This window comes from Talpa occidentalis, unplaced genomic scaffold, assembly GCF_014898055.3.
Source record: "Talpa occidentalis isolate TD23 unplaced genomic scaffold, MPIMG_talOcc4v2.1 talOcc4.4, whole genome shotgun sequence".
Taxonomy (NCBI): Eukaryota; Metazoa; Chordata; class Mammalia; order Eulipotyphla; family Talpidae; genus Talpa; species Talpa occidentalis.
Window position 1 is genome coordinate 117,744,924 of NW_023604295.1, and position 20,241 is coordinate 117,765,164.

Here is a 20,241-nt window from a genome sequence, read left to right on the forward strand (position 1 = left end):
ATCACTGAAAGAAGGGTTTACAATTCTAAACAAATATATACCCGGAGGCGATGAAAGAGTCTGCTGAAATCTCCAGCAGAGATGAGGGTTGGGCTGGGAGGGCACTTGAAGGGTAGGGAAGATGTGTGCCAGTGTTTACCTGCTCAGGGTGGTGGAAAAAATCTACGCCTGACATATGCTTTTCAGGTGACTTCCCTGCCTTGTCCCAGCTCCACAAAATAGGGGAAGATAATTTGACCTCTTTGTAACAGAGTGGTCAAGGTCCCTGAGTGGGACTGTGGAATAAAGGCAGGGGCAATCTTGCTTGAAATTTCTATCCCTGGCCCATCCATCCACCCACCCTGGTGTTCTAGGCTTCTCTTAAAGGTAAATGCTCCTGAAAACAGACAACCTGTTTGACTTGTTAAGACCTTGCAGATGATTGATCAACAGTTTGATGTAAGAGAAAGACTTAGGCTTGAATCAGCTATACCAGTAATGAGGGATATGACCTCAGCCAAGAGTTTTATTTCTGCTGAGCTTTTGAATGTGCTGGTCACGTGTGAGTTAGAAAGACAATGTACATAAGATCTCTGGCACCTCATGGGCTCAGTAAGTGGCATCTGATATTACTGATTGAAGTCTAGCTGAGACAGGCACTCCAGGAGAGGGAATAGAGGCTGGCAGAGGAAATTACGGGATGACAAGTTCTGTATCGAGAGCTTAGTTATATACACGGATCCTAAATATGCTCATTTTTATCAAAATTAGGAGATTTTTTTTTTGGGCCTCCCGGTGGCGCAGCGGTTGGGCGCTGGGTTGCGAAGCTGCCCGCGGCCTCTGCAGTGCCGGTTCGATCCCCGGCTGCTCCCCGGCCACCGGAGGAGGGTCCCACATGGCGCGCAGACCTCTCCTGCCGCCCGCTGCTCCCCTCAGCAGTGTACTTCGGTCCTTCTGCCTGCTCTGCTCCCCGCTCTGGCTCTGGTGAATTCTCTCACCCTCCCGCGCTTCTGACTGTGCCCAGTGCATGTATAAAACAAAACGAACAAACAAACCAGCAAACAAATAAATAAATCATGCCTCTATTAAAAAAAAAAAAAAATTAGGAGATTTTTGAGGTTGGAAATTAGGCAGTCATGGCTGAAGTCAAACTATTTTTCCATATTTTATCATTGACAGTAGTTCCACCAATAGCTGCTATAGAAAAGTGGCAACAAAGGGAATGGAGTTAGCTGCAGAGTATACGAGACAGGACCACGCAGGACTGCACCAGAGGGCAGCCAAGTGCCCAGGGAGACCTGTCTCCTGTCCTGTAACTGGGACACTATGTGTTTTGATTCAGCAGGGATGGAACAGGATGGTAATGAGGCAGATCTGAACACCTATAGCGGATGATTCTCTCTTGTATGATCACATAGAAACTACAGTGTGGGTGTTGACTTCTAAAGCCTAGGCAGGATGTGACCAGGAAAGTGAGCCTACAATTCTACCTTTGGAAATTCATGCCCTTAGGTTGTTAATCCTCAGTTAAAGTACAAATTTAAGCATTAACCTTCAAAGTAGTCTGGGAGGAGGGGCTACCTGCTGCTGGTCCCCTGGGGTGTGGAAGTGAATGGGACTGGGAAGTGGTGTTAGGCTGGGGTTCTTGAGAAGAAAGGGGTGGATCAAGCATAGGAAATTGAGAGGAGAGGGCTTTCAGGTCACTCACAGGTACTCCTGAGCTTTACTGAAATACTCCCAATGACTCAGGCCAGTTAATACCCTAATCTTGGAATTGGGGTTTTTGTGCTCCTAGTAAATACAAGCTTGTTTTTCCTTTCACAGACCCCAGGGAAGCCTAGAAGGAGGAGGTAGGTGTGGGAGGCGATATGGTGACAATGGGAGCCTTGATTTTAGTCAAGGGAATGTTGCTGGGGGTGGGGTGTGTGAAGAAAAAAAATAGAAAAGAAATCTTAGTGAAATAACATCCTGGGAAAATTGTATCAAAGCCGTTAGCTTTCAAGGAAGAAAAATGACACCCAGGCCTAGGTAACACTGAGACAAAGTGGGCACAGAAAAACCGGATTCCGACCGCTTTCCTACCCAGCACTATGTCTGTGGTGGGCCCCTCCCCAAAGAACATGTGAGTCATGGGGGGATGAGAGGTTAGGGGTGGGGGGGTGGTTTGTAATCAAGGACAGAGGGAGAGGCACTAGATCAAGGATCACCCTGAGACCCCAACCAGTTGAGTGAGAAATTAATTATGTCATATCTGTGGAACCCCAGAAGAAAAGATAGAAAAGAGGCTTATGGGAAGGTGGCTTGCGACAGGATACCAGAACTTTGGTAGTACTATCTCTGAGGGTTTAATTTGGGGATCTCTAGTTTTTGAGAAGAGAGTAAACACCACAGTGGGTTTGAAATGGGTGTTCTGTGGCATATGTCGTCTAGACCTTCATCCAGACACGGAAAGTTACATTGGGTACTGTGGCAGTGAGGGGAATTCCACACCAACACTGAGAAACATCAACTAGGACAGGCTGAGTCCCTAGGAAGCGCCCCACGCATGGTTATGCTTGTTAACATTTACCCGGTGGCATGGGAGTTTTTTGTACTGTTGGTGCAACTCTTTCTTCCTTTCTTTTTTTGTGGGACCCTCGCTGGCGGCCGGAGAAACGAACCAGTGCTGCAGAGGCTGCGGGTAGCCTCGCAGCCCAGCGCTCAACCGCTGCGCCACCAGGGGAGGACCAGTGCAACTCTTTGGTAAGTTTGAAATCAAAATAGAAAGGTAAAAACCAATTATTCTCTTAGAGTAGCAATTCTACTTCTGAATATTGAGCTCAATGAAATAAAAATTTCAGCTCCCCCATACAAGAAAACAGTATGCAAAAAACATTTGATTGTCTAAAATAGCACTGAAAATAGCATTGTTCAAAATTAGGGAACTCGATATATAGTGTAATACTGTGTAGTCATTATGATGATTGATATGCTTTAATTAAGAGGTATATATAATTTGCATCCTTAATACTATAAGGATGCAAATTATATAATATATAATATAATATAGTCTAATACTTAGACTATCAAAACAGATCATAAAATTACCTTTCCTGAAAGAAGTAGAAAATTATTTTGTAAATGAACTGTGATATAAATGATGTAAATACCACACCTATGTCTATAAGAATGGAAGACAAAGTCAAGATTTGGAGTGCTGCATTTTTTTTTTTAAACTATTTTTTTTTTTTAAATAGAGGCTTTTTTTTTTGTTTGTTTGTTTGTTTGTTTATACAAGCACTGGGTACAGTCAGAAGCGCGGGAGGGTGAGAGAATTCACCAGAGCCAGAGCGGAGAGCAGAGCAGGCAGAAGGACCGAAGTACACTGCTGAGGGGAGCAGCGGGCGGCAGGAGAGGTCTGCGCGCCATGCGGGACCCTCCTCCTGTGGCCGGGGAGCAGCCGGGGATCGAACCGGCGCGGCAGAGGCCGCGGGCAGCTTCACAACCCAGCACTCAACTGCTGCGCCACCGGGGAAGCCCATGGAGTGCTGCATTTTTGTTAATTTTTTTGCATCCCCTAAATTGCCTAATGAAGAGTTTCCTGTCTGCACAGGCCCTGGGCGGCCTGAACATGTACAGTAGTTTCTCTCTGACACTGGTGCTGGAACAGCCGGCTAGTCTACAACACTGTGTCAGAAGATAGGGATTTTCCTTAGCCTATTATGGTGTTTCCTATGAATTCATTTCATCTTTTCTTGAATGCATCTCATTTTCACTCAGTTCCTTTGAGGAGGGAATGGAGTTTCTGAGGTAGACTCCTTAAACAGAACTTCCTGTCCTTGGTCCCAAAGCTGCACCTGTTGAGCTTTGAGGTGAAACCCTGATGTAATCTAGGAGGGGTGAATGAGCACGTGTGCACCTTTGCAGGCACCCTGGCGAGCTGCTGGGAAGAGCCTGCCCCTATAAAATCAGGAAGTTTGCCTTTTTCTTTTCCTCTAAAGTTGGTTTCGAGACTATGGACTAGTTAGGTAGTAGCTTCATGCTTTAGCTTCCGTGTATCGCATGAGAGCAATAAACTCATTCATATTTGGGTATCCTGTGGCTCAGATGTTAACATGGGAGACAAAAGGCTTTGAGACAATTAACACGCTATTGGTGATTTAATAAGCCCTTGCAGAAACATTTTTGGCAGCTTCATTTAGACACCTTTCCTGTGTCTATCCTCAAGTGGAAAATCACTTCTTTGCAGGGGAAAACCCCTCACTTGTTTTTTGGAGATGCTGAAAGGGACCCCAAAGAGCACATCTCTCTCATTTTCTCTAACTCTATTCTAAGTAATAGTAGCATTACACATGAAAAAATATCAACACTAATTCTTTGTTTTAAGGGCCTTTTTACTACACTAAAAGATACTAATGGGGACAACTGGGGGTGAGAGAGAACAAGATATAGGAGAAAACAGCACACTCTGCTCCATTTTTCCGTAAAGCCAAAACTTTTCTTTTTAAAAAATATTCTCAAAATGCAAAATTTGGCCACTTCTAATATTATAAAAGAATAATATAGGTACACATATTATACGTAAGATTCTAACTTTTGTGGGGGTTTTGGTAGGGGGAGGAGATTAATTGGTCTGTGAAATCATCCACCATTATCTACTCATAACCAGGTTCTCCAAGGTTCTCCAATCGAATTAGTATCTTTAGGTATGCTATCAGCATCTTATGATTTAAAGGGTATCTGTGATCAATTAAGTGTAGGAACACTGAGCTTTTCTAATCCCTTAACTTTAACTTTGAGGACACAGTGAAGTGCCCCAGTGTGGTGTCTGTGAGCAGTAGTAGGCTCTGGTGTCCTTGCTTCTGTCTACCCTGCTGGACCCACTCCCTCCAAACCACATAGTCTCTGTGATGTACTTGATTTGCTTCTTTTCAGCCTTTCTGGTCATTTCTTTTTTTTGTTTTAAAATACAATAGCGGCAATAATCAAAACCAAGGGGACAAAGTTCACCCACTCAGTTCTGCCCCCAGGCTGACCCTAAGGTGTTAGGTCCCAGCTGCCATCTGGGACAACTTCATGGAGAAAGCCACCAAATGAGCTCATTCCTGTGTCAGGAGGCGGATTCCATCTGGTGACTTACCCCAGGAGGCTCCACATCAGTTCTGGTCATCAGCTGGGGCAACCTGTGTTCAGGGTGACAGACACATACTGTTTACTCTGGACCCACCTTCCCCCTGCAGTATTATAGCATTCTGCTCCAGCTACTTTCTTCCGGAGTCAAGCATTCTTACCCAGTGAATGTGGTTCTGGTGTAGTTTTCCACAACCCCCTCTCCTCCTGTCAGGGAAGTGATGCATATTTTATGAGGTGTGCTTTTACCTCATCCTGACTAAAATATACATTTGCCCCCCTGTGAGGGATTTGCACCAATCTGAATGAACATGAGATCAATATTTTCCCTCAGCTTTCCTTTATCTATGGGGCACAAGGTTTCCTGTTTGATTTTAGATTAATGGTTTTAATCGCATTCCAAATGTCCCTTATCATCTCTCACTGTGTTGGTTCAAGAGTGGCTCAGTACACAGCTTTTATTAGAAATTGAAGGAAACTGCCAGAACACAGACCACGAAACACTTATGATCTGAATAATGTGATAAATCCTCCAATTTAAAGGAAAGACCTTAGTGAACCCCTCCTTACTATTGTAAGGCCCTTACAACTATAACAGATCAAGGGCACATACTCACTCTCAAGCTATTATTTATTTGGGCTGATATGGAAGTTTTGCTGGAATGCAAAAAACTAAATCAGTTTGCAAAATCACTACAAAAACTAAATCAAGTTACAAAAACACTACCAATCTGTGAAAATAACCTAAGAGCCCACCAACCAATGAGTGGATAAAGAACAGAATACTACACAGTCATAAAAAATGAAATATTGCCATTTGTGACAACATAGATGGAACTGGAGGGGATTATGGTAAGTGAAATAAATGGGAAAGAGAAAGGCAAATACTGAATGATCTAGCTTATTGATGAAATATAAAGAAGCAAAGGAAATGAACAGACAAAACAAAACAAAAATAAACCCTTGGATTTCTCCCCTCAGGTATGGTCACCATAGTTTTCCTACCACCAAAACACCCACAGTCCTCCACCATAATCCATTGTGCTCTCCTAACCCCTGTTTTCTCCCCTCCCCTCCTACCCTCTTCTTTCCTCGAAGTTACCAGAGTGGAAGGGAGTAAGATTGGGAGTAAAATGGGAAGGAGCCTGAAGAATTGTGGTGGAAGACTATTGGTGGTGGGCATGGTATAGCATCATACATTTGAAGGAGTGAGCACTCCTAAAATTTATACAACACTGTAAACCTATACCTCAATTTAAAAAATAAATAAATTGGGTCTCCCTGGTGGCACAAGGTTGCTCCCAGGGAGCAACCCACATGGTGAGGCAGACCTCTCCTGTCTCACCCGCTGTTCCCCTCAGCAGTGTGTTTCAGTCAATCTGCCTGTTCTGTTTCCCTGCTCTGTCTCTGGTGAATCCTCTCACCCCCTGCACCCTGTACCCTGGCTCTTATATGCGTAAATAAATAAATCTTTAAAAATTAATTAATTAATTAATTAATTAAAACATAAAGAATATTCATTGACTATAAACAGAACAAGATGCTATGATTGATGCGAGCTTTTTTTTTTTTTGGTGTTTTTTTTTAACTGTTTATTTATAATACAGTGCATTGGAGATAAAATAAAAGAGGAAATTACACTCACATGGTACCAGTGTATTGACTACACAGAGTACATTATAATCAGAGAGAAAAACTACATTGTCAACTTATCACATTGGTTAAACAAGATGGTTTTCTGGGGCACAGCTATTATCAAGTAAAACCTCCAAAGAGAATTACATATCCTTGGGATACATAAAACTCATTTCCCATCATGTGTTCCCTGAGTTTGAAATGTTTCTGCCCAGCACATCAAGGGAAGTCCTAGGATGTCAGGTCATTAGGAAGAATTTCAGGGTTTAGGACTTTGGGGAAGGAAATTGTAAGAGATAGTGACTGGAGAAAGATATGCGAGCTTTTAAAATGCACATTCCCCAAATGGTTAATAACCCAGAAGAGGTTGTTCCTAAAGATTTGAAAGGCAACTGTTTTGAAATAAAATTCGAAACCTAAAAACAGACTTAAGTAAGTCCATTTTAAAATCAAGTTGGTGTTTCTTTCGTGGTGTTCTTTTTCTGTTTGTACTAGGTCAAAGACCCTTGGGCTGGGCCAAACAGCAATTGTTTCATGAATGTTTTCTTGAGAAGTCAGCAGGAAAAAACATCTTAATCACAAAGACTGATGATATAGAAGCAACCAAAATGCCCCAGAACAGATGAGTGAATCAAGGAGTTGTGATGCGCGCGCGCACACACACACACACACATACACACAATACTATTGACTGCCATTTGCGGCAACATGGATGGAACTGAAAGGGATTATCTTAAGTGAAGTAAGCCAGAAAGAGAAAGAGAAATACTGCATGGTTTCACTTATATGTGAAATACAGAGAAACCAAACAAAGGATCAGCTAAAGATAAACTTTAAAATCAGTCCTGGAAAGCTGACCATAGATCTGAGGCATCCAGAAAGGGAGAAGGGGTGGGGTGGGTTGGGGTGGGGAAAGAAAACAGTAGGGGGAGGAGAGCACAGTGGATTATGGTGGATTGTGTGTGCCTTGGAGGTGGGAAAATTATGGGGACCACACCTCAGGGGAGAAATCCTGTATTATGAAAAAGCAAACAAGGGTGTAAAATAATGACACATCATTAGTATAAAACAAAGACTGATGATTATGGACTTTTGTCAGAGGATAGAACAGTAACCAATTATGTATGCCAAGCATAGTTTAAGCTTGATAACATGAACTCTTTTATTTAACCGCCTACCTCTTCTTCCTCTTCCTTCCCATAAAACCCATAACTTTTACCTCTGCTTGGGGCACATTTTAGATTTCTACCTAAAACTGTGCACCCAAGTTACAGTTCTTCAATCCCCAAATAATTGCCCTTCACTGTAGGTTCACTCCCTTGGTTAATAAAACCAAGGGAGTAGGTGAGTCTCTCTGTGGAGTTAAGAGACTTGAGGCCCAAACCTTGATTTGGAATAAATGTTTCTGGTATGTTAATGGTGCTGTGGTAATGGGTGATTGCATTCAGACTAGCAGAGGGTGCAGAGGTGAGGGCAGGAGAGGTGACACTGCAGAGTAAACCCAGAGGAGGATACAAGGAAGTCTTTGAGGGACAACATGAAGCTGACAAGGGGAGCAGCTTGCTGGGTGCATGGATCATGGAGGATCCATGGATCATCTAATCACCGAGGAAGGAAGAGCTTACTCCTGCAGGACAGTGTTGCTGGCATGGCCCTGCAAGGTACCACCCACCAGTCAGGACACCCAGTGGACCTTAGCTGCTGGCAGAGAAGACAAAGAGAGGGAGAAGTCTTCAATTAAGGAAGACCAGATGTTTCCAGGGTGAGCCTGCTTTGTAAACACCATGTGGTATGGCTGGTAACTAATTTTATATGGTGCTCTTTCTTTTACCAAGCTCTTGTATGCTGATCACAAATGTGATAGCTGTGCTGTGGGAGGGACATTGAAGGTGATCTATCCAGTTCAGAGGGCAGGAAACAGAGGTCCAGAGAGAAAGTGCCTGTGGCCACAGAGTTGTTCTCTAGTGCATGAGGAAGCTTGACAAAGCTAACCAGAATAAAACCTGGACTCCTGCCAAGACCCCACACAGCAGAGGGACCACCTGTCAGTGCACAAATAGAGAAGTCAGTATCGGCCTCTCCTAGGAAGCTCAAATGGGGATTAAGTTTGTTGATGTTTTTGTCTGTCCAGCCAGCAGTAGAGCCCATACCACATTAGAAAAAGACTCTGATGGCTTGTTGGCCAGAAGGGATCCTGTTGTGGTAGGTTCACATGCCAAGTGGCTTCCTGTAGCACACACCACCCCTGTGGTTTTTGTGTCCCCAAAATGAGGCTCCTGTCTCCGCAGAATGTTCCTGAGACTGTGGATAGTATTTCCTCCAGCTTGTCTGTTTCATTAATGGGACAGCAGACCCTCCTCCCAGTCCTCTCATGACCCATGCATCTTCCCTGGCCTCTCAGCCCCCGTGCTCCACTTGGGAATCCCCAGGACCGCTGGTCTGAAATGGCCTCAGCCTCCTGGTCAGGGGAAGGCATGGCATCAAGAAACTGCAGCTGTGGTGGAGTTCTTCCCTCTCCACCTGCCTCCGCCCTGTCCGGCCTGGGACAAATCGCTCTTTTTCCATACCCAGAGATGCCAAAGGCGCACCCTTGCCAGAGTCATTAAAGTTGTGTCTGCAGATGCGACCTCTCACTGGGCTGCATGCCCCATGGTGGCGGTGGGGACCCCTGGCCTGAGCTCAGTGAGGATGTGGGAGCCGGAACAGGTTTCCTGCCTGCAGCTATGGGGTCATGCTGGGGACATCATTATGCAGCCAAGAGATGGGGCAGGAGGCAGGTGGGATGAACAGACACATGTGTTGGACAGGCTGTATCAGGACAGGCTGCATCAGCTCTAACCTGGTCCAGAGGTCAAAGTAGGCCAGAGACCATGTACCACATACAGCTGAGCAAATTTGAGCTCTCAGACTCAGTTTCCTCATCTGTAAAATAGGAATGAAATCCAACACTATTAGGGGGTGAAAGGATAATTCGAGAGACAATGTTGTGCAAACATAAACTATTAATTTAATGTAATAATTAAATTAATGACAAGAGGCTCAGAACCAGGGAAGATGGGGCCACACCGGATCAGCCAGCCACGCTGGTGAGCTGACAGTCTGGGGTCCACAGTACAGGGAGCTAGAAAACCTGTTCCGTGCCATTTCCCTTAAGCACTTTGCCTAAACAGGAAATGGTCTGTAAATGCTGAATTCCTATAAATGATTCAATGTAAAACAATAAACAAAAATGTGTTTGAAGTGACTCTACCCGGCTGGGAGTTGGACAAAAAGTTCAGTGTTTATTAATGTACTTGTGCCCTCACAGACTGAAAGGAGAATGAGTTTCAGTCCATGGCCCCAACTTCCTCAATTGCGACAGACAAGTCAGGGAACAGTGACTCCCCGATAACATGCTCACTGGAGGGAAGACAGTGGAGACCAGGAACACTCATTCTTATTTCCCAGGGGTTTGGGGTCTAGAAGTGACTCTGCCATCCAAAAACACATGGGTCTGTGGTGCTGCATAGACCTTGATACAGTAAAGGGTGATGTCTCTGGGTCTTGCCACTGCCAGAACCACAGAGTGACCACTGACACTCCTGTTGTCAAGGCTTCAAATATTTTACCACCTCTGCCTTCCTTGACCTAACTATAATTAAAAATATGTATATAGTTCAGTAAAAAGAAGATGAAGTTAGCATGGGGACTATTAATGGCCACCTCTTATGTAGCATGTCCCATGCGTAGGCATTTCACATACATTCAGGGCTGGAGGTGGTGGTATGACTACACCCATCCTGTAGATGAGGAAATAGAGGCACCAAAAGCTGACGTCACTTGCCCATGTTCTAAATCAAGTAATTGACAGAACCAGGATTTAATCAGCAAAATTCAAGGTCTGGGGCCTCCCTGGTGGCGCAAGGGTTAAGATGCCGTACTGTGAAGCTATTTGCAATTTCTGCAGCACGAGTTTGATTCCTGGCCAGGAAGCTACCTACCTACATGGCTCAGCAGGCCTCTCCTGACTCACCTGCTGCTCCCCTCAGCAGTGTATTTCAGTCGATCTGCCTGTTCTGTTCCTCACTCTGTCTCTAGTGTATCTTCTCACCCCCACACCTCTGGCCTGTACTCCAGTTCTTGTATGCATAAATAAATAAATCTTAAAAAAAAAAGAATTCAAGGTCGGCTTGTGTACCCACAATGCAATGTTGCTCAGTAGGGCCAACTTCCAGACCATACTCTCCCAGAGACAAAGGGAAGGGGTCCTTGAACCCAAAGTAGGCAGCTGCCTGCAGTTCTGTGAAGAGTTTAGGACTCTTCCATGTGCTGGTGAGGTGTGGGCCCTTGAATTATCCTGAGCAGAGAAGGGGATTTTCTGACCTAGATGTCCATTAAGCTAATCCAAAAGCAGTTGCCCTTGGGTCTTTGTTCATCATCTTTCTCCTCACTCATGACAGCTCCTCTCAGACTCCTCCAGGGAACACAGCGATTATAGCTTCAGGCTCTAATTATAACCCATTACAAACAAAGGTTCTGGGGATGGGCCCAACTTGGTTCATGTGTTTCCCTCTATGGCTTGGGGGTGGGATGAAGTATGGTACCAGAAGAAGCAGAAAGGGGTACAAGGAAGACAAATCCAGTGGCCACAACATTCTACTTCTCAATAACCCACCCTAGTCTTTCTCTGCATTGAGATCCTCGGGCCTTACTCCCGCAAGTGGAAAGGTAATCTTGTACTCCCAAAGCTTAAGGTAGAACAAATCAGATTTGCAGAATTCTAGAACTAGAGGAAGTTTCAGATTTCACTTGGTTCAGCTTCTACTGTGCACTTTCATGCCTCTGGACATATAGTTACTCAGCCAGTTGGTGGCTGGGCTGGGTCAAGGAGTCCCAAAGAGGTGTAATCATAAGAGCTTAAATATGGCTGCAGGGTAAGGGATGCTGTCTGTCTGAAGAAAGGCTCCGTATGACCTTCTTCCAAAGTAAGTAGGCAAAGCCCTAGTCAATCAGTGCACAAAGGCATTCTCACTTCATAACAAACTGTATCCCTTTCTTTCTTAAGGGAACTTGGCTGTGTAACTCCTGCAGGCAGCAGCACACGACGGCCTGGTTTCATCACTGTTCTCCTGTGTGGAGAGTCTGCTTTAGTTCAGGGACAACCTAGGGGTACTTAGAGGGAGCATGACTCTCTCATGTGGGATGGAGCTTTTCAGGATCCAGATAAGCTACTTTATTTCACTATATCACCCTGATATATTTACTGGAAACCCCATCTCAATTAAACAAATCCTATGCCTCTAAAGTTTGCTCTTTGGACCCTAGAGTTGAGGCAGACAGGAGGAGACACAGGCCTTCATGTATTTCTGTGTTTGGTCTTTCACTCCTCTGACCTTGGCTGGATTCTGGCTACGTGCCAAGCAGTGAGACTTGCTGAGCATGCTGGGGTGAGTGACACTCACTCTGTTCTCAGGCAGCTAACTGTCTAGTGAGGGGAGACAGGTGTGTTCTAGGGAAGGCCATTGATAACAGGTTTCTAAAAAGGGTTTGTTGGGAAAAGGCCAGAGGGTCTCTGTCTTAACTATGCACGTCCATCATTGTAGCATGAGAACCACCAAGACAACATGTGAGAAATGAGTGTGGCAGTTCTGACAAAACTTTATTTACTAAGTGGTGAGTTGGGTTTGGTCTGTGGGTTGTACTTTGCCAATCCCTGCACTGGAATGTGGGGGTACAGGATAGAAGTGAGTACCTGGTACAGCCTGGTCACGAGAAGAGTCGTCACTCTCACTGAGGGACTTGGGGACGGAACAGGGCAGAGTGGTAAATGAGCTTTCAGCCATTACTAAGTAGTTTACATAAAAAATTTCATTTTCCTTCTCACAAAACACAATGAGATTGGTATTACGAATCGTAACATGTGCCTGAAGCACTGCTTCCCTTAAGACACAGAGTTAGGATTCCAACTAAGATGTGTTGGGTACCAGGCCCTAAACAGTCTCCACTCTGCGGCCCTCTCCTCCCTGCTCCCCCTGCAGTGACCTCCCCCATCAGCGGGGAAGGTTTAGAGGATCCCATGATTTCTCAGAATTTGATGGGACTTAGATGGTCATGGGAAAAAAAGTTAAACCATGGGTGATGTGAGACTTGGATCTTGAAAGAAGGTATATTAGGTTCACTCTATCAGGCAGATAGGAAGGACAGCAGGGCAAGGCCTTTCCCATCCTTTGGCTGGGAGTCAGGGAAAGCCCGGTTCCCAGGGGGCAGAAGGGTGTTCCTTTGTGGCACTGTCTGTCTCTCCATTCCCTTCATCTTGGCTAAGGCCCACCTGGAAGCCAAACTCCAGTGCTGTTCAGCCTGAGGTCATGAAGTGAGAGGAATTCCAGAGATTTTTGCTGAGGAGTCATCCCTGGCTCATTCCTGCCCTGGGTCCAGTTTACTCTGTTGCTTAGTTGCTGAATATTTTGATTCTTTGCTTCTACCCTCTGAAAGTTAGAATAACTGGCAAGAACAGTTCTTTTCCCTTTCTTAGGGATTTGACATACCTTAGGCATTTGGTAGGTGCTCAATAGATATTTATTGAATTAAACAATGGATGTTGAATTATAACATTTATACAAAGACCTTTTATTTAGTTCTTGACATTTGTGCCACAGCAACACCTTTTGCCATTTTATAAAATTTGCCCTTTACAGAAACTGGATCCTTTTTATTCCTACAGTGGATTGGAGAGGCAACATCGGCATCACCTGGGAGAATTACAAGCCCCTACACCAAGCTACTAAATCAAAGCCTTCATTCTATTAAGATCCCCAAGTGATTCATATGCATATTTAAATTTGAGAAACTTCAAGGAGTGGTCTTGTAACTGTACCCAGAAATGGTCACTAACCCTAATTCTATTACTTAAATAACCTCTAAAGCAACGTTCTTTATGTAATCTGGATCCACGTGCATTCTGAGTGCAGAGAACATTATCAACCCCCACAAACCTCTCCCTCTTGCTAAGTCTTTCCCTTGAGTGTATCCAGCCACACTTTCCTTGCTTCTAGAGGCAATGGCAGTGGTCTAGGTAGGTTTCCAATGGCAAGCAATGGTAGCTACATAGTCAAGAAGGAAGAGAGAGTAGAAAAATGTTTTCATGACACACTGGAGGATCAGAGTCAAATACCTTACCTCTGAAATTCCCATCCTAATAGGCTATGTATATCTTGTCTTCTGTTTCTTCATTCCTTTGCCAACCCTTGAGAGATTTAGAGAGACTTCCAAGTTCATACACTAGTAAAATGGCAAGAAAAAGGGTAGGGGGAAGAGGAGGCCCTCATTGCACTGCTCCCCTGGAAAGAGCAGAAATCTGGTGTTCAGCTCAGCCAGCACACCCCTCAGCACACACACACACAAAGGTTTCCATGCTTCTAGCTGTGGCAAGTGGTCATTTCCTGAGTAGAGCAAGGAATTCAGAATCAGCACGCTTGTTTTGAATCTTAGTTCCACAACTTGCCAGCATTGTGGCCTTGGGTGAGCTACGTGTTCTCCGAACCGATTCCTCTTTGAGAAACAGTCCAATGTTCACTTTGCTGAGTGGTTGTGAAGCGAGAGAGTGTTCACCAGCCTGTGCAGAGACTGGTACTCAGTGCATGCCCCCAAACTAGTTACCACTCCCAGTTATCTCCCCCAAATGCCTTCTTCAGACTGCCGCCTTGCTCAGAAACATTCACTGGCTCTCTGCTACCTATAAGAGAATGTACAAACACCTTTAGACCCCAAGGCCTCCTCTGCCTGGCCCAAGTTTTTCCAGTTTTCTATCCTACTTCTCCTTTAACTGAGGATATGCTAGGAAATCTGGTTTTCTTATTTCTTACTTATGTAAGTATTATTTCTTCTACAAATACCTAAGCTAGTCCAGTAGATTTTTCAGAATGTTACTTAATCATAAAAATTAATTTATTTAGTGACTTTTTTGTTGCCAGCTAAGAGTTTTTGATATTTTCATTTATTAACAAAGAATACTTCCTATTTCAAAAGTCCTATACCTTCTTTTTCTGTTAAAATAACTTGAGTTTATTATTGCTAAAGATTTCTTGAAAGTTTACTCTAAATTCCTTTTTAGCAGCTGACTATTTCTAGGTGGAGTCTGCCTCTTCCCACTTCTAATAAATCTTGTCACTGTTTTGCGACATAGATGACATCATTCTATAAATTGTTCATGAGTTGTTCATTTAGTTACGGGATTTTAAACTGATAAGATTTCAGGTGTATGGTTCTGGTTCATTTCTTATGCCAACAATGTAATTTTCGATTCTTGCTGGTTTTTATTATTTTTTTGTCATTTTCTTATAGTATGTTTTAAAAATCTTGGGTTTTTTGCTTCTTACAAATATGAATGTTTTAGGAAATGTTAAGCACAGTTTAATTTGACTTGGAAAAAGTATAGGGTGAGTTCAAATTAATCAGGTATCCCCTAAGTCACCCCCAAGGAAATTGGGTGCTTACATTGAGCTCCAGTTTGATTCATGCTGGGACACTTTACAGTCTGTTTACTATGTTCTGGCCCATTTGTTTCATAAGTGCTAATAAAATACATCACATTATGAAATACAGATTTTTCATTGAGGAAAGAGGCTTATGGTCTGTTTTTGTGAATCTGTATTTTGTGGTCTGTTTTGTATAGTCTGTTGTTAATCCTCTTTGGGACTATATTTTTTAAAGATTTATTTATTTTTGCATACAAGAACTGGGATGTAAGTCAGAAGTTGGGGGGAGGAGGGTGAGAGGATTTGCCAGAAGAGTGGGGAGCAGAACAGGCAGATCTACTGAAATACACTGCTGAGGGGAGCAGCGGGTGAGACAGGAAAGGTCTACCTCACCATGTGGATCAGCTCCTGGCCTGGGATCAAACTGTGCTGCAGTGGCTATGGATAGCTTGATAGTGCTGTCTTTAACCCCTGCGCTGTCAGGGAGGCCCTCGTTGGGACTATTTTAACAGTAGAGACTTTTACAAACACCACACTCTAGAAAATGTAACTCATCTTCTTACCCCCAATTATGCACCTTTTCCTCATGGTTTTATGACTATACTTGTGCTTCCTCTTCCACTGAATTAAGGTTTTGCTATATAGTGGGTACCTAAGCTGAAGTTTGTATGAGAATACCAATTATACTGACTCTCGAAGAGATGTAAGAACCATACATTTGAGTTTTAAGTCAGTACTAGCAGTTATGTGACAAAAAAAAATGCTGTTTATTTTAGGATGAAACCTGATAAAGTATCAAATTCTTACCAGGGTCCTGTCTTCTGTATTTTCTAATATTAAAGCCATATTCTTAAAAACACCAATTTACAATCCCAAATGCGGTAATTTATTCTCTAAAGTGTGGTCAATAGTTGTTAAAGCCATTGGGTGAAAGCTCGTTTGTGAACAGGATATTTTCATGGAACCAAATTACCATCCACAGATTAACTGTGAATTGCAAAGAGAAACGGACCTTTATAAAATGAAGAGATCTAATGGTCGCCATTGTAAGTAAGTGATCAAAATTAGTCTCACAAATGGTGAGACAACTTGATTGCAGTGGTGCAAAGAGCATACATCGTCACCCACGAAGTATTTCTTGTTCCAGATGTTTAACCTGAGCCTGAGGAGAGCTATAAACCTAACTTCCAGTTCATAGACAGTATAGGAGAGAGGAGAAAACTCAATGACATTAAAGGACCAATTACACAAATGTAGGTAATCCAGACTAAGGACCATTTCACATGATAACTGTCCTGGACTCATCCAAAAGCCAAGGTCATTGATGGGAAAATAAGGGTAGAGGAGCTGCTAGACTGAAAGAGACTGAAGAACATGGTACAAGAAGTTGTAAGGCAATGAAAACTATAAAAACAATTCTTGGGGAAATTAAAGAAATTTGAGTATAATTGTATATAGAGACAATTATGAAATGACTATTAGGGTTTTTTTTTTAGATGTGATAATAGTACTGCAGTTACATATGGGAGGCTCATGCTAGAATATTTACAATGACCTGTCAAGATGTCTACTACTTTCAAAATAAATAGCAGACACAAACACAAATTATATATTATATATGCACTACATATTATATAATTATAAAATATAAATTATATACTTTATATATAAATTATAAATTCTATGTATTATATATCTATATAATCAATCATTTAATTTATCACTATTGGTCTATCAGGCGGTCAACTAATTATCTACTTAGACAGAAACAGAAAGAGATTGCTAGCAATTGTTTAATAGGGGTGAGAGTATGTGGATTTTTATTGTACCATTCTTTTAACTATTCTGTATCTTTGAAATACTCTCCCACCCTCCCACCTCTGCCAAACATGGACAAAAATTAAGTATTCCTATTTTCATTTCAGCTGAAACCATCCAAAATCTTGTTGAACTTTAACTTCATTTTTTAAATTTTAGACATGCTTAACACTGGGGAGCACTGACTTAGGTCAATCTTATAAACTCAACAACTAACATAAAATTTATTATTCCAAGGATTGCTTAACGAAATCCTCATTTATCGCTTGACTTTGTAAAAACATCACTGGGATTTTATGAGGATATGGTCAAATAAGATGTGGGGTGCTCTCATTGTCTTATGACAATCCTGGTGCCAAGACCTTTCAACTTTCTGAGACCTGCAGCCCCTTCTCTTGGTATGCTGGGGTCTCCTGAATACCACTCTGCTGACCATGGACAATAAAACTAGAACCAACCGTTCTGTTTTCAGGGACCTGAACAAGGCCAGCTGGGCATTTCCAATGTTAGTTTGTAATTTAATATAAACTAAATTAACTCAGAAGGTTTTTGTGGGCTGTATCTGTTTTGAAGCATAAATATCAAGTCATTTACGTAATTGTAAACCAAGGTAAAATTTCTATTAGTGGTTTCAGCATTGTTTATACTTAAAAATGAGTCTTTTAATACAGACTAATAGCTATTTCTGTTGTGAATACTAATCATTCTTTAGAGGTTTAACAAGCTATTAGTAATAGAGCTAAGTAATTCATGGAGGCAAGAGGATTTGCAATAAACGTATTAATTTCATTTTCTATGTATGTCTAAGTATATATCTTTATTATATTTTACTTTTGATAAAATAAGGATTTATCTTTTGTCTCACAAACTTTAAGTGAATAACATTTATTTACATGCTGCCAGTTGGTACTATGTTTATTTTTTATTTAAAGATTTATTTTATTTATTTATGCATCCAAGAGCTGGGGTACAGGCCAGAGGTGCAGGGGGAGAGAGGATTCACCAGAGACAGAGTGAGGAGCAGAACAGGTAGATCTACTGAAATACACTGCCGAGGAGAATAGCAGGCAATACAGGAGAGGTCTGTTGCGCCATGTGGGTTACCTCCCAGGCCAGGATAGAACTCATGCTGCAGTGGCTATTGATAAATTCATAGTGCTGAGGCTTATTCCCCTGCACCACCAGGGAGTTCCTGGTGCTATGTTTAAAATGTTTTTATCATTTCTGGACTCTAGTATCCCTCTTATTTAAAAAGATACATGTGATTTGAGTGATGTCAAATTGTACCCTTACAACTTACGCACTTTCTGTATGTGTGTTAAGGTTACATTAAAACAAAAATAAAGCAAAATAGGGGCCTCCCTGGTGGCGCAGTGGTTGAGCGCTGGGTTGCGAAGCTGCCCGCGGCCTCTGCGGCGCCAGTTCGATCCCCGGCTGCTCCCCGGCTGCTCCCCGGCTGCTCCCCGGCTGCTCCCCAGCTGCTCCCCGGCTGCTCCCCGGCTGCTCCCCGGCCACCGGAGGAGGGTCCCACATGGCGCGCAGACCTCTCCTGCCGCCCGCTGCTCCCCTCAGCAGTGTACTTCTGTCCTTCTGCCTGCTCTGCTCCCCGTTCTGACTCTGGTGAATTCTCTCACCCTCCCAAGCTTCTGACTGTACCCAGTGTGTGTATAAACAAAACAAACAAAACAAACAAACAAATAAATAAAACACGCCTCTATAAAAAAAAAAAAATTAAAAAAAAAAAAAAAAAAAAAACAAAAATAAAGCAAAATATATCCAACCAATAAAGGTGCAGTTATGCATGACTATGAATCAATTAATTATTAATTCATTGCTATGTTTTTTTTATAGAAGAGGAATTAGGGCAGCTTTAGGTTGCAGGATCTTGAAGAAGAAACCAGATGCCAGCTATCTGCAGTTCAGCTTAGAAACTGCTTTGAGTGATAGGCCAGGACCAAGAAGTATCTTTTCAACAGGGTTGCTGAATTTTCATGAGTTTGCTGATCAAGGAAAAAAAGTGAGATGGTACATATGGTGCGAAGTCTTGCAAATAGTAGGTGTTATGACCCATGGAAGTGTAGTGTACCTTGTCTTTTACAAATGCCCATGAAGCAAATATGGCTAAATATTAACTTTTTTTAAATTAAGGTAACATTAGTTTACATCCCTGTGTAGTTGCCCAGATTACATTTTGTCACCACACACACCACCAAATGTCCATTCACCATTCTCCAACATCCCATCAACCTCTTCTACCCTTTCCTTCCCCCTTCCCCTCTGATAACCATTATTCCGTAGCAAGGCTAAAGTTTTGCTTACATCTATTTTTCAATTAGTGGTGAATATGTGACTGTCATATTATTTCTCAAAGGTTGAAATATTTCATAATTGATAATTTTTAAAAATTAGGAAATCACTCAACTGAATAAGCAAGGCTATCAGATACTAAAGATGACAGAGTGAAAAGGAAGGATGAGACAAAGCCTTTTCTTTTAGAAACGTCTTGTTCATCATTAAAGCTATGAGCCAAAGCACACGAATAAAATTGCTTTGGGGGGAAAAAAACACGTAGTTTTGATATAAGGGGTTTTTAATTACTTTGGATTAATCCCAATTCATGTTATTATTTTTACTCTTTTTAGGCAGAAAGTTGAAAAAAAACTTTTTAAATTTTTTTAGAAATAGATTTTTTTAAGAGCAGTTTTACATTCACAGCAAAATTGGACAGAAGGTATAGAGATGACCCATAAACCCCTTGCCCTCCACTAGCACACCTCCCCACCATCACTATCACCCACTAGAAAGGTGCATTTGTTACAACTGATGGACCTAGGTTGCATCATTATCATCATTACCACTGTTGACATTAGGGTTCCTTCTTAGTACATTCTGTGGCTTTGGAACAAATCTACCGTATAGTATCATACAGAATAACTTCACAATCCTAAAAATCCTCTGTGCTCCACCTTTTCATTCAACCCCCTAAATTCCTCCCAGCCCATGGCAACCACTAATCTTTCTACTGCTTCCATAGTATTACCTTTTCCAGAAAGTCAGGTAATTGGAATCATGCAGTATGTATCCTTTTCAGATTGGCTTCTTTCACTTAGCAACATGCACTGAAGTTTCCTCCATGTCTTTTCATGGTTTGATAGCTCATTTCTTTTTAGTGTTGAATAAATTTTCATTGTTTTGATGCATTACAGTTTTTTTATCCATATACTTCCTGAAGGACATCTTGATTGTT

The 20,241-nt window shown here is 42.4% G+C and overlaps 1 pseudogene; it reads left to right on the forward strand.

Annotated features, from left to right (window-relative positions):
• The first annotated feature begins 8,260 nt into the window (after positions 1-8,260).
• The window catches only part of LOC119258230 (60S acidic ribosomal protein P1-like), a 29,168-nt pseudogene continuing 17,187 nt past the window's right edge, over positions 8,261-20,241 (forward strand).